The sequence below is a fragment of the Protopterus annectens genome, chromosome 2.part1, assembly GCF_019279795.1.
Source record: "Protopterus annectens isolate FY-2018-M chromosome 2.part1, PAN1.0, whole genome shotgun sequence".
In the NCBI taxonomy this organism is placed as follows: Eukaryota; Metazoa; Chordata; order Ceratodontiformes; family Protopteridae; genus Protopterus; species Protopterus annectens.
In genome coordinates, this window is record NC_056729.1 from 1,215,913,402 (window position 1) to 1,215,927,949 (window position 14,548).

The 14,548-nt window shown below is 41.5% G+C and overlaps 1 protein-coding gene across 6 annotated transcripts in view; it reads left to right on the forward strand.

The window, feature by feature from the left end:
- The window catches only part of LOC122794391 (CD2 associated protein), a 3,269,826-nt gene that overhangs the window by 3,094,625 nt on the left and 160,653 nt on the right, over nt 1-14,548 (forward strand). The window lies entirely within an intron of this gene.

Here is a 14,548-nt window from a genome sequence, read left to right on the forward strand (position 1 = left end):
TTTGTTAATGCCAGTGTTAATACCATTTCAGATAATTTCAGAAGTACAGGAGATGGCAGACAGAGAGAACATAATAGTGAATAAGTCAAAACCCACTGTAGCAGATGTGGCTTTACCCATTTTGAAGTGGTCTGCAAGCACTGCTTTTTTACCTACCTGAGCTCCAAACTACTCATTTGAGAATATATTAATATTGTACATGAAACAGGAAGGCAGCAGTAGAAACCTCTGTACGTCTTCACTCTGTACCAGTGTAGTTCTGCGTTCAAACATATTCCATACTGATGAAAGTCTTAGAGGATAAATAAAAGCAAAAGAGAAACCCATCATCTTTTTCCCTCTGTTGAAGAGCAGAACATTTATATGGCCTGTGTGGAGTCACCACAGTTTGTTGATTCGGACCATAAGGGTATGTTTATCCAGTCTTGTAGTACCCCTCACCACTTCTCCAAAGGTCCTTCGATTTGTTGAACCCATTGATGTTTTGGGCTACACTCTTATTTGTCCATTTAGTGATCCTGCTTTTTAAACAAAATATTTGGAAATGAGGAGAATACCAGAATCAACCTGCACAGCCCCATCCTATGTTCATCATATTTAATGATATAATAAAAGCAAACAGCCTGTATCAAAATGCTCCACTTCCATCACCCAAAATAGGCTTTATATTGACTGTGACTCCTAAGGAAACGTATCACCAAGGCAGACCATTCAACAGTTTCTCTCCACCTATTCTTAGTCCTTGATGTTCATGCTACCAGCCATGTTAAGAAAAGATATGATTCTGCCAGCTTGGTCGTAAAAATGCTGAACTACATAGCTCATATGGTTATTTACCAGTGCTCATTTTTAGGAAAAAATACATAAAATGCTACAAAAGCTCCTTGACAGTAGTAAAAGCAATGAAATATTAATACTTAATGTCATATCTGACAGGATTGTGGTACTGTCATTAAGGTGCACATTAGTTACTGAGAACACCAAAGGTTGACTGTGATTAATCACTTATTTAGAAGTCACATGACTAAAAGATCTAAAGCCCCAAGAGGTCACAATCTGAAAGCGAAGACATTCCTGACATCTAAAAACACACACAAGCAATTATTTTGCAAGTAGGTAAGCCCTCTTTATGCCCTGAGATGGAGGAATGCTCCAAGGGTGGCTAATGATACTGGCTGCTGGGTTGCAGCCCCTCCCCCACTGTCCTCAGAGTATTCTTTTTTTTGTGGGTATGATTTAATTAGAATGTTGTTGTCTTTCGGCTTTTCCAGGTTAGGGGTCACCACACTGGAACTCCGGTCCGCTAATGATTGGCAGTAGATTTTTACGTGTCGAGTTGCCGGCCCTGACGCACAACCTTCAACGAAGGTATGCCCATTCATGCATGCATTCACACAGAAGACGCTCTAGCTGAGAATCGAACAGGACAATGTTTTACTGTGAGGTGACAACGCTACCGCAGCACCGTTAATTAGACTAAAATAAATAAATACTGTTTAAAAGTTAAAATTAGCAGCTTGTAGCCCGTGGAATAATGATTGGCAGTAGATTTTTACGTGTCGAGTTGCCGGCCCTGACACACAACCTTCAACGAAGGTATGCCCATTCATGCATGCATTCACACAGAAGACGCTCTAGCTGAGAATCGAACAGGACAATGTTTTACTGTGAGGTGACAACGCTACCACAGCACCGATAATTAGACTAAAATAAATAAATACTGTTTAAAAGTTAAAATTAGCAGCTTGTAGCCCGTGGAAGTGAAACTTTATGCATCCACTTAAATTGAGTCCCTTGTTTGAATAGATTATCAAATAAACATCTTCAGGGCTGGCTTTAAAATCAGCCCAGAATGTGGATGTACATTAAAAAAAAATAATAATAAATTGCCCCATATTCATTGTGGTTTTAACCACATGAATTTACTGGGAGACCAGGTTGCTAGGGCAGTGTGGCCACTGACATAAGTGACAAAGGGAACTTCCTGGAAGTAAGATTTCCCACTTTTAATGTGAAACTTAATCTTAGTAGTCTTGACTGAGCTCAGTGTGTTGTTGTTGACTATTAGTTCCGTGAGCGAAATAACGAAGAACCCAGGCTACCACAGCAAGCAAGTTAGTTTTCTTTTTGCTGCAGCTGCTGTTTTTCATTTGGGGACCCTCAGCTAAATAAAAGATAAAATGTTTGGAGGACAAACTGGTAATGTTGATTACAAGTATATTTTTAATGTAATAATATTAGTAGGTCTTGCTCTATTTTTTTTTTATTTTGGCAGGGTCAAACCAGATATTTTAGGAAATTAAGTAGTGGTATGGGAGCTGTTTATGGATGAAATGATTTGGATATGGGTTTGTTTGTGGATGGATTTTCTTTTTTATGTAGTAGGACTTGCACTGTTTGTTTTTATCCTAGCATGCTCAAACCAGATACCTTAGGAAGTTAAGCAGTGGCTATGGGTGGTGTTTGTTAATGAATGATTGGGTAAGAAGGCTGTGAATGAATAAGATTTGGACTTGCCCTTTTTTTTCTATCTTTGCAAGGTCAAACCAGATGCCGTAAGAAGTTAAGACAGTGGGAATGGGGGTGAGGGGTGTTTGTAGATGAAGTGATTTAGGCATGAGGGCTGTTTCTGGATGATTTGTTTTCGAATAGGACTTGCACTATTTGTTTTTATCTTGGCAGGGTCAAACCAGATACTTTAGGAAGTTAAGCAGCGGGTATGGGAGCTGTATCTGGACAAAATTATTTGTGTTTGGAGGCTGTTTCTGGATGACATAATTTTTCTTAATCCAATACATTTGGCAGGGTCAAAACTAATACTTTTGGAAGTTAGGCGGAGGGTATGGGGACTATTTGTGGATGAAATTATTAGCCCTGATGTTTGCTGCTGTAATTCTGTTTTTTCAGGACTAATATGCATTTGGGTAAAGCAAGCTGAAATACAAGCTGTAACTGTTTGGGTGCATGAAAAATATGTTATTATTATTATTCCTTGCACTGACAAACCTCATACTTAAGATACGTCGTGGGCATGGTGGATGTTTGTGGATGCAGTGATTGGCCCTGCTGTTTTGTTGTCTTAACTGTAGCTTTGCAGGACTTAAGGTGTATATGGCTTAAGTAAGTTTTTATGTGAAAAAGTACTTTAATGTAACTACTATTTACTTTCTTTTTTATTCCTCCTGGCACTGTCAAAATGATACTGTGAAAAGGCAGTGGATAATGGGGGCTGTTTGTGGATGAACTGATGTAGGTTTGACCGCTGTTTGTGATGAGCTGATTTGAGTATGATGACCAATATGATTTTGGGTGAAGCAAGACTGAATGCAAACTGTGACTATTTGGGTGCATGAAAAAATGCATTAATTTAAACATTATTCTGTTTTATTTTTATTAATGAGAAGGACAAACCAGATACTTTTATGTAGGACATGGTGTTGTTTGTAGATGCAGTGATTGGCCCTGCTGTTTTGTTGCAACTCTAGTTTTACAGAATTAAGATGTGTGTATGGGTGAAGTAAGAATGACAACCTCTGACTACTGTTTTTGAAAAACTACGTTAGTGCAGCCATTGTTTATTTATTTATTTATTCGTTTTACTGGCAGGGTCAAAACAGATACTGTGAGAGGGCAGTGGAGATGCGGGTCAATGTGCATGAAATTACTGACCCTTTTGTTTGTTGTTATAATTCTACCTTTGCAAAAGTAATGTCTTTTTGGATAATGCAAGCTGGAATACAATATGTGACTACTGTTTTTGTGCAACAAAAATAAATTAGTGCTACCATTATTATTATTATTTTAATACTGGCTTAGTCAGAGTGGATACTTTAGGTGACCAATTGTTATGTTAGCTGCGTATGAAATGATTTGTCCTGCTGTTTTGATGACATAACTGGCTTTACAGTGTAAGCTGTATTTGGGTGAAGTAAGATCAATTCAAGCACTGTGATCTGACTACTGTTTGAGAAAAAAATACATTAACGTAGACATTATTTACTTTTTTTGTTTTGTAACTTGGCCGGTTCAGATCAGATAGTGTGTGTGGACAGACAGGGCGGGGCCTGCCTGTGAATGGAATGACTGATCCAGCTATTTACTTTGCAAGGGTAATGTATATTTGGGTGAAACAGGATAGAGTACAAGGTGTGTCTGTATGTGTCAGAAATACAGTAATAGAAGTAATGTTATTATTATTACTCATTACTTATTATTACTCCTAATACTTCTACTCTCTCTGCCTCATACCTGCATTTTAATATAAGCATTAAATCAAATTATGTACATAACTTGTACATTCCCACTGTTACTCCTCAGGTTAACTGAAGATAAAGAATGTGCATTTTTTTCTAATTATGTAACATTTACCCTGTACTGTAATAGGTTGTACATTACTGATTTTCAGAAGTTATTAGCAATCACATATCTTATCTCTAATTTGTATTGTTAATTGTTATTTTTTTAACCTTGTTCTACATATCTATGTATTATGTCTTTTGTAGTCCTGCATTAGAGTATCTCTATATTTGTGGAGCTTTTCTCCCTGGGTCTCCACTGAAAAAGGGCTGCTGCCCAGCTGGATCAACCTGGTCAACAAATGTCAAATAAATAAATAAATAAACATTATATGTAAGGAAGACTAGTGCTGGCAGACTATTTTGCTTGTGCAATAGTTTTAAAGAGAGGAGAGCACTCCGGCTGTGCAGGGATGTAACACCTTCCACACAGTTAAAGCATGATGCACTAGAGCGTCTTCATGTCCAAATAACAGAAAGGTCTTATGTCATATATGAGCTATTTGCAGAACTCCCTGAATGACAAAAGAAAGCCACAATACCTATCAACAGGGACTAGAATCACTCAGTGTTAAACCCAATACCATTTTCTTGGGTGGTATAAACTATGGAGCTGTAGAGTGGGAAACTTACACCACTACTAATGCACACGTACAGAAGTACAAGGAGTTTGCCAATACAAATGCCCTGGAACAGTTAGCGTACCCACTAGGGGAAATAACATCTTGGATCTTGTCCTTATTAATATGGGAGCATCTTGCACCATCCCTTGCATATCTTCATCACTTGTTAGGTCTGACCATAAAGCAGTCTCCTTTGAAATAAAACTGAAACAAAAGATCCCTTTTACCCGTGGTCCCTTTAGAAGTTTCTTTAAGACAAACTACCTACTCCTAAATGACACATTGGCAAGCTTCAGATTCACAGCAAACCCAATTAACTTCACTAAATGCATAGAAGTGTACATCACCACACTATACCAGCATAGCATAGATGCAGCTGTACCACATAAGAACAAGTGCAAGGCAAACTCCATAAACAAACCCACATGGTGGAGCCATGCAATCAACAAGATATGTAATAAAAGGAAAATAATTTTGACCAAAAGTAAGCAGAGTAATTCCCAAAATGTTAGAGCCCTTGTCACTGAAATAAAGAATTTAAGAGCTTAATAAAATCCACCAAAGCAAAGTTTGAGGCTAAAATAGCTACCCAAGCTAAAGATAACCACAAGGCATTTTTTAGTTGAAAATTAAAAAAAAAATTTAAAAGCAGTTGACTGGTCAAAACTAAAAAAAATCTACCATTAGAAGAGGCTACATCTCACTTTAACACTAAATTCCTAAGTATCTTTGATTCCCATGCTTCAGCAGGTACAATAAAATCTAGATCAAACACAGCACCATGGCTCACAAAAGATACTAAATCTAAAATCAAAACTAGAAACTGAGCCCCGTTTGACCATCTAAAATATCGTCAACTCAGGAATGATACAAAAAATATATTTTACTAGATAAAAAAAAAACTTTTACCAAAATCTCCTACAAAAACACCAAAACATCCCTCAAAAGTTCTGGGCAGGCTTAAATCACCTAACTTCATCCAGGTCATTCTACCACCCCAACCCCGGCTAACCACACCCATAGTTCCCCAGAGACCATAGCTGGCACTTATAATAACTTTTTACTGAAACAATCCAATCCCTAGCAAGTCAACTAACCCCCACAAACTTAAACCACATCCCTAATCTACCCACTAATCACCCCCAATTTAGCTTCCAACCGTTATCCACTAGTTTTATCAAAACACTTATAGAAAAAAATGAAACCTAGATCCTCACTATTGACCTTCCTGCAGAGTACCTACAAATAGCTGCAGATTCCATTGCATATCCCATATCTATCCTTATCAACAGAACATTATCCGAAAGTGCTATCCCCTCCCTTTGGATAATATCCCACGTCATCCGACTCCATAAAGGTGGTAGTTCTACAGACATATCCAACTATAGACCCATTGCCATTCTTTCCCCCACTAGCCAAAATAATGGAGAAATGTGTACACAAGCAACTAATGCAATACCTTACACAGACCACTCTCAGCATGGTTTCAGGCCATACCACAGCACCACCTCAGCCCTCCTTTCCTTTACTAATGCCATAAACCAAAACAGGAATGACAATGGGCTATCCTTCACCCTCTTTCTTGACCTATCAAAAGCCTTTGACATGGTCAACCAAGAACTTCTCATTATTTCTCTAAAATCTATTTCCCTTAATAAGCACGCAATCCAGTGGTTCTAGTCCTACCTGACTGGTAGACAACAGGCGGTACTATGGCAAGGCAAACTCTCCTGCCAGCTACCTCTCACACTTGGTGTCCCTCAAGGCTCCGTACTAGGTCCACTACTCTTCTCTATTTTTTTCAATAACCTTCACACTGCCTATCCCTAAAGCTACCTGTATTCAGTATGCAGATGATTCCACTCTGATCTGCTCAGCCACCTCCCCATCCGAACTGCAAATCCTAACCCAAAATATGTTTAACACTATTGAGAACTGGCTCGCCAACCAATGCCTACTGCTGAAGCCCAGTAAAACTAAACTTCTACTCGTCACCCCCACTAGTAGATCTGCCACACTTTCATTCTCTGTCACGTCTAACAGTGGTACCACTATTTCCCCAGATCAACACACAAAACTTCTAGGGGTTATCATAGACAATAATCTCAAATTTGACCTACAGGTCAACAAAACCATACAGATCATCAATAAGAAGCTTGGATCACTGTATAGCAACAAGACATTTTTAACCCCACTGGCTAGGACTGCAGTCGCCCAATCACACCTACTCTCTACTCTTTTATATGCCTCGCCTGTACTCTCAAACCTCAACAAATCCAAACTAGGTAAGCTGTCCCATAGCTACAACCGTATTGCCAGATTCGCCATTGACTCCACCTGTAGAACCCATCACTGCCAGAACCTGAAACAACTTGAGCGGCTAGAACTACCCAGCTTAATTCAGTTCAATCAACTCTTAATAGCACACAAAATTCTGTACCACCTTGAGGATACCCCCTCACTTATAAATATTATTAAGCCATATAGCAACCTGAGATCCCTACGGTCAACCAAGAAACTACTGGTCCAAACCCACAAAGCTAATAACTATGCTGGTGAATCCCTGTTTGCCAACTTTGTTGGCAAACCTGGAATTCGTTGCCAAACTATATAACCCTACATTTCTCCAAAAGTCTCTTCAAAAAAAAAAAACTCAAACAGTATCTCAAAGTGAACTGGCCTTGCCCATGTACCAACCCTGATTAAGTTATAAACTGAAAGCATAATCTGTAAATATCATAACATAACAACTTCGTCACCAAGCTCTACAGCCAGTCTGACGTCTCTTGCTTTTAATTGTGTCTGTCCATGAGAATTGTGATTCCCTACTAGGGAACACTACTAAACCATTGTACATAATCACTTTGTTTTATATTTTCTAATGTTATCTAACCTCTTGTGTAATTTATGTAAGTTTGTCTATGTGGAGCTTTTCTCCCGGGCCTCCGCTGAAAATGGACATGTATCCAGTTGGACTATCCCGGTAAACAAATGTAAAATAAAATAAATAAATCATTATGTTTGTAATCTCAAAAGCACAGTGCATCAATGCACTGATTGTTAATGTTGCTACCTACACTGAGACTGAAGATCTAGCAAACCTACTGGCCAGTAAATTTATCTCTAACTTTACCCCTGTACGAAACTATAATAGTGTATGACCAATTATTTATGTAAAATGGTAGGCATGGCTAATGTTGACTGCTGTAATATAGTCCCACTGTATTCATCTGCTTCCTGTAGCCCCCCCCCTAATCTTGTCTGCTTGAAGTCAGTAGCCTCCATTGGAAAGCCCCCACAGCCCTGATCTCTATATATACCTAGTTATAAGTTGCATAAACCCTGAGAAGTGGTACAAGGTGGAAAACAAAAAGTAAAACACTCCATATCCCTCTTCTGCAAATTTGCTGTGCAGTTCGTGCACAACCTAGGCAGCTGTGGTTTAGTGAAGCATCATCAGCAGGAAACTTGCAGCCTTACTTTTTGACATTCCAGTACTTGCTGTTGCCAGCTGTAATGAGCCCATATTTCTCAGGCACCACTTCTAAGAGATCTTGTCAGAGATATATAAGCAGATTAAATATCAGTTACGAGATGCCCATAGTGATCTTTGGTCAGATTCTGAGATACTAACCTACCTACAGAAGAAAGTCAAATTCAGGTCATCATATAAAGAAATGTATCATGCTTCAACCCTGCAGTTTCATAAAAATTAGCCCATTAAATAAAAGGCCATTGTAGAGGTAAGATACATCCGTCCAACAACCATGTTGCCATTAATAGCACAGACAAAGAAATCACCAGCTGCTTCAAGATGAGATGAAAAAGAGGAATACTAACAGAAGTGTTTCAGGTAACAGCATGCTGTTCCTTTCCCCTCCCTTTCCATGTTACCCTTTAAAAGCCAGTTTCCTGCCCAACCCCCCCCCCCCCCATAGCAAAAAGAAAAATAAACTTAAGCAAGGGGATATGAAAAACAATAGCTTAATGTCATGCAGTAACATCTTTACAAAAAAAACACATCATAATACCTCACATGCCCCATCACGTTCGTAACACAGGCTGTCAAAAAAGCAGCATTTGTTGGTAAAGAAGGCACTGCATTTAATACTTCCCCCTTATGAGACAAGTTTTTTCCCCCTATTCCAGACTGTTTCTCTTCACCAGGAAAGGACAGCAGTGTGATAAGTCCTGGACTTACCAGAACTGAGAGTATTACGAAGACAAATGTGGAATGGTAGTTCTGAAGACATTTCTGGCTTATGAAGGGAAGAGATTCTGTGTTTGAGACATGGAAAATTCTGGCTTGCACAACTGGTTAAGGCCATCCCCTGAAAAATTCCTAATATTTCAGACAACTCATCACCACTTTAAATTTTTCATTCTGGTATTGGGACTATCCACCCATAGCCCTCACAGTGTTCAAAATATCTTTAGCAAATGTCTGCACATCTTACAAAGCACACATTTCCTTGACTGCCTGGCAGTAGTAAGTCACAAGACATCACTGCATCAAACCAAAGTGACAATTCACAATATACTACATGACGCCTGATTCCTACAGCTGCAGTGACATTTCTGAGGGCTGTCATAGACCTAACAGGTGAAAGTCATTATCCTGTAAGAGAAAGTTGGCGAATTAGGAATGTGAAGTACCCAGTAAAGGACCAAGCTAGCACTGAAGAAACTCTGATGTTTTAATAAAGCCAAATGAACCAGAAACATACAGTAACGCACGTTAACGCATACACTAATACAAAGCATTTTCATCAGCAGACTTATGAAGTTTTTGGAATACTGACGAAAACGCTTTGTATTATAGTGTATGCGTTAACATGCGTTACTGTGTGTTTTTGGTTCATGTGGCTTCATTAAAACATCAGAGTTTCTTCAATGCTGGCTTGGTCCTTTCCTGGGTACTTCAGTTTGGTTATTTGTTTTATTTTGTACCTGGAAAATCTTTTCGTTTTGAATTATGAATGTGATGACATAGTCCTTTCCCTGTGTTATGCATTTACATCAAGGCAGTACCAAGCAAATGGTTTGTGATACATGACATTTTGTCTGCCTCTATTTCCCAGATGTTCTTCGTGATTCACTGTTGCATTCAACACATTTGGGTTATCCCTGCCAGGGTAGCCCTCGGCCGGCCAGAATACCAGAGGCTTAGTATTTCTGCGTTGGTTGCTGTCGCTTCAGGACTGACATCAGGTCGTCAGTAGTGTAAAGTAAGGCAGCCGACACCATTACATCAGTCTTTCTTGCTGTGGAGCCTGAAGCAAAAGCAGTTTGCATGAGTGCCGGTCAGCCGATACCCGAGTTTCATCTACCGAATTGAAGTTGAAGTCTTCTAAAGCTAAGTACCCTGTTGGGGAACCGTTTTTCTTGTACTAACCGATGTCAGAAAAAGTTAATAATTGTCTCGCCTGTGGAAAGCAAATACCACACTGAGACTTTCATTCTTATTGTGTCACTTGTTTAGGCCTAGACCATGACGTCCCCCATTGTTGCTTCTGTGCTTTGTTTAACACCAGAACTATCCGTCGTCAGGCCCTTATTGTAGCTAGATATTTTCACTTACAGTCCTCAAATTCCAATGTGGCTTCGGTAAGCCATCCAACAGCAGATCTTCCAAAAAAATGTAAAGATAAAGACAGAGGCAGACCACACAGGTCCAAACCTACCGACGATGCTTCCGTTAAGCTAGTCATCAGTTCTCCAGTCCTTTTGCAGCCCCTGATGCCTGCTTCTGTGAATTTGCAGGCTGTTACTGAGACCCTTTCGGAGTCTGGTATACCGCAAAACTCTTCTTCAACTAAGGATCCTGCTGTCGTCTTTACCTTGGATGAGTCCAAAGCCGCTGGGCAGGCACCGGCTTCCGAGGAAGTCCTTCGCATTATCGATTCTCCACACAAACTGTCTTTTTTCACCCAGGGTATGAACCACACCCAAGAAACCAACGACCCAATCTCAGTCAGGCACCTTCTTCCTTGCCTCAGTCTCAAATGCTTAAAATGGCAGAAGACCTTATCATGCTGATCAGGGGAAGCCGAGCTACCCCCTCCAAAAGAAAAAGAGATCTGTCCCCTGTAGTTTTATCTAAACAAGAGTCAGATGAATCTGATGCATCTGAATATGAAGACATGCAACTCCTTTCTACTTGTGAGGATTCTGATGCAGAGGATTCAATCCCTTCAGCCTCTCCCCCAGAGGATTGTTCCTTTGGGGAAACCCTTCATATCTTAAGGGAGCATTTCCAATGGGAGAGTCAAGACTACCCTCAGTCTAAAAAGAGACTCGGGGAATTTTTAGATCTTCTACAGCACAGACCCTTGGACACCCCCCCCAGTCCTGGATGTTGTGGAGGATGTTTTCCTAGAATCCAGCATGGTTCCTGACACCCTCCCTCCTGCACCTAGAAAACCAGAGGGGTACTATAGAGTCCCTGACTCACACAAATTTATTTTTAAAAATTCTACTGCTGACTCTGAGGTAATTTCTCAAGGGCCTAAAGGGATTAAATCAACCTCTGCTAAGAATCCCATCCCCTCAGATAGGGATTCCCGAGCACTAGACAGATGGGGTAAAAAAGTATACACCTCAGCTACTCTTGCTATCAGGGCACTAAATTGTCAGTTCCATATGCTAAAATTTCAGCAACATACCCTGGAAATCCTCAAACAAAAAATGTCTTCCTTTCCTGCTTGTGCAGAATCTAAAGAGTTACAAGAGCTAATGCATTCTGTGAGTCAAGTAACTAAACATACCTTGCACTGTGGTTTTAATGCCCTAGAAGCTTCTTGCAGGGCAAAAGTCACTGGATCTGTCATTAGAAGGCATGCATGGCTTAAGTAACAGCCCCTGCCAGACCATGTCAAATCTAAATTGTTGGATGCTCCCTTGCACAAAGACAACTTATTTGGCACTAAGGCAGAAGAGGTCTTAAAATCGATGGAAGAAAAAGTAAAATCTATGCAGACCGTTAAGGATTTCTTACAGGTCCAGCCGCCCAGGTTCAGCAGGCATTGTCCCACCAAGCACTGGTTCTTTCCTGTTTCCTCCAGTCCAGCCCAGGCCATGGGGAACCAGACCCCCACCCAGACAGCAGCCACAGGGAATGCAGAGATCTAAGCAGTGGACTACCTCCACTTCAAAACCAGGGAGTTCTAAGCCACCCCCTTATGGTACGAACTCACAATGACTCACCTCCCCCACCCCCTCCCTCTGCCCACCTTCACTTACCCCTAGGAGGAAAACTCTCCTTTCATGCAAGCACCTGGGCCACCATTACCAATGACCACTGGGTTCTCAACATAGTGTCTCAGGGATACAAATTTTCCTTCCACACCCTTCCAACCCCAAAAGGGTTCCCAGATCTACCTCCAAACTAGTGGACAGAGGGCACCTGGCACCCCATCCTCGATCTATCCATTCTAAACACCTTCTTGGTGATCCCAAAATTCAAAATGCTCACCCTCCAGCAGCTGCTACCCATACTGTCCAAGGATGCTTGGCTAGCCACCCTAGGTCTAAAAGAGGCCTACCTCCACATTCCTGTCAGGGAATCATGCAGGAAATATCTCCGTTTCAGGACAGGATCTTAACACTTTCAGTTCTCTGCACTTCCCTTTGGCTTATCTACTGCTCCCAGAGTTTTCACAAAATGTCTGGCTCCAGCCATTGCCTTTTGCAGATAAAGGAATATTCAGATTTACCCATACTTAGATGACTGCCTTATTCAGGCAGACAGCCAGGAAAAGCTTCACAAGCACCTGGCCTTTGTAAAGACCCTACTAACCTCCCTAGGGTACACAGTCAACGAAAAGAAATCCAACCAGGTGCCCACCCAAAGGATTATCTTTCTGGGAGTAAGCCTGGACACAGCATCCCAGATGGCATTCCTTACACCAGAAAAATTTTCCTGACAGCCTACTTCTCTCAACTAGCCACCAGACCCCAGTTATCTGCAAGGAAGATCCTGCAAGCTCTGGGGTTCATGGCATCTTGCATACTATTCATTCCATATGCCAGACTGCATATGAGGAAACTATAATGGTACCGAAAAAGCCTTTGGTGTCAATACACTCAAGTCCTGGAGACGCTTATACCTATAATTCCTTGCCTCATAAAAAATTTTCTGTAGTGAGCAACAGCATGCTCCCACAACAAGGGACTACCTTTCTTACCAACCCCCACCACCCAGACCCTTACCACAGACACATCAGACTATGCTTGGGGTGCACACCTGGATGGCAGGTACATACAGGGCCAGTGGATCCCACAGCAAATCCCTCTGCACATCAATCAAAAAGAGATAATGGCTGTCTAGCATGCCTTGATAGCTTTCAAGCCCCATCTCTCCACAGGGGCTCTCCTGGTCAAAACAGACAACACCACTGTGATGTGGTATCTCAACAAGTAGGGAGGGACTCACTCCTACCCTCTATGCAGGCTGGCCATGACCCTTTGGCACACAGCCTCTGCCATGCAACTGCACCTGTTAGTACAATTCCTACCAGGTTCTCTCAGCTGTCTGGCAGACCAATTAAACAGAAATCTTCTGGACCCACATCAGTGGCAGCTCAACAGAAGAACCTTCACTCTAATTACTCAGAAATGGGGCAGCCCGAAGGTCGACCTCTTTGCCTTCCACATTGACCATCATCTCAGCAAATTCTTCACCACGGAGCATCACTGCATGGCTTGGAAAGTGGATGCCCTGTCCTTCCCCTGGGTCAATCGGTCTATGCCTTTCCTCCGCTACCCATCATCCCCAGGGTACTGCTCAAAATAAAGGAGGAAAAACCAAGGACAATTATTATAGCTCCAGACTGGCCTCACCAGCAGTGGTACCCCTTGCTGTGCAGCCTGTCCCCACTGCCACCATGGCATCTTCCTCAGATTCCAAACCTCCTGACCCAGAGGGAAGGGTAATTCATGCATCCCCAATTGCAGACACTCAGTTTGGCAGCTTGGCTTATTCCCTAACTCCGGATCAATCTGCCAACCTCAGTAAACAGGTTCTAGACATTATAAGTGATGCCAGACGCCCTAGCACTAGAAAGTCTTATGCTGACAAATGGAAAAGGTTCTGCACCTGGATCCAGGCTAAGGGAGCTAACACGGCACAGCCCTCCCTCCCATTCTGGATTACTTACCTGACATTCTACACAGTGGCCTCTCTTTCTCCTGTATAAAAAATTCATGCCTCTGCTATCTCTGCTCATTTCCCCACTGAACATCTCCTTTTCTCACACCCTTTGATCAAACAGTTCCTAAGAGGGGCTAGCAACTTGAGGCCACCCAGAAGAGTACCAACCCCAGCTTGGGACCTTAACTTTGTGTTGGAAAAGCTCACCCTGCCCCCTTTTGAACCAGCTTCTTCTGCAGAGCTAAAATTTCTCTCCTGAAAGACAGCTTTCCTTCCGGCCATCACTTCAGCCAGAAGAGTCTCTGAACTGCAAACGCTCATGGCTATGGAACCCTTCATCATCTTCCATGCTGACAGGGTATCCCTCAGAACTAAATTGTTAATCGCTATGTAATCCAATGTAACTACTGTATTCAAGAAGTGCACCTTTCTGCCACACATCTCAGCAGCCATTTCCAAAGCTGTTCTTCCTTGCTGCT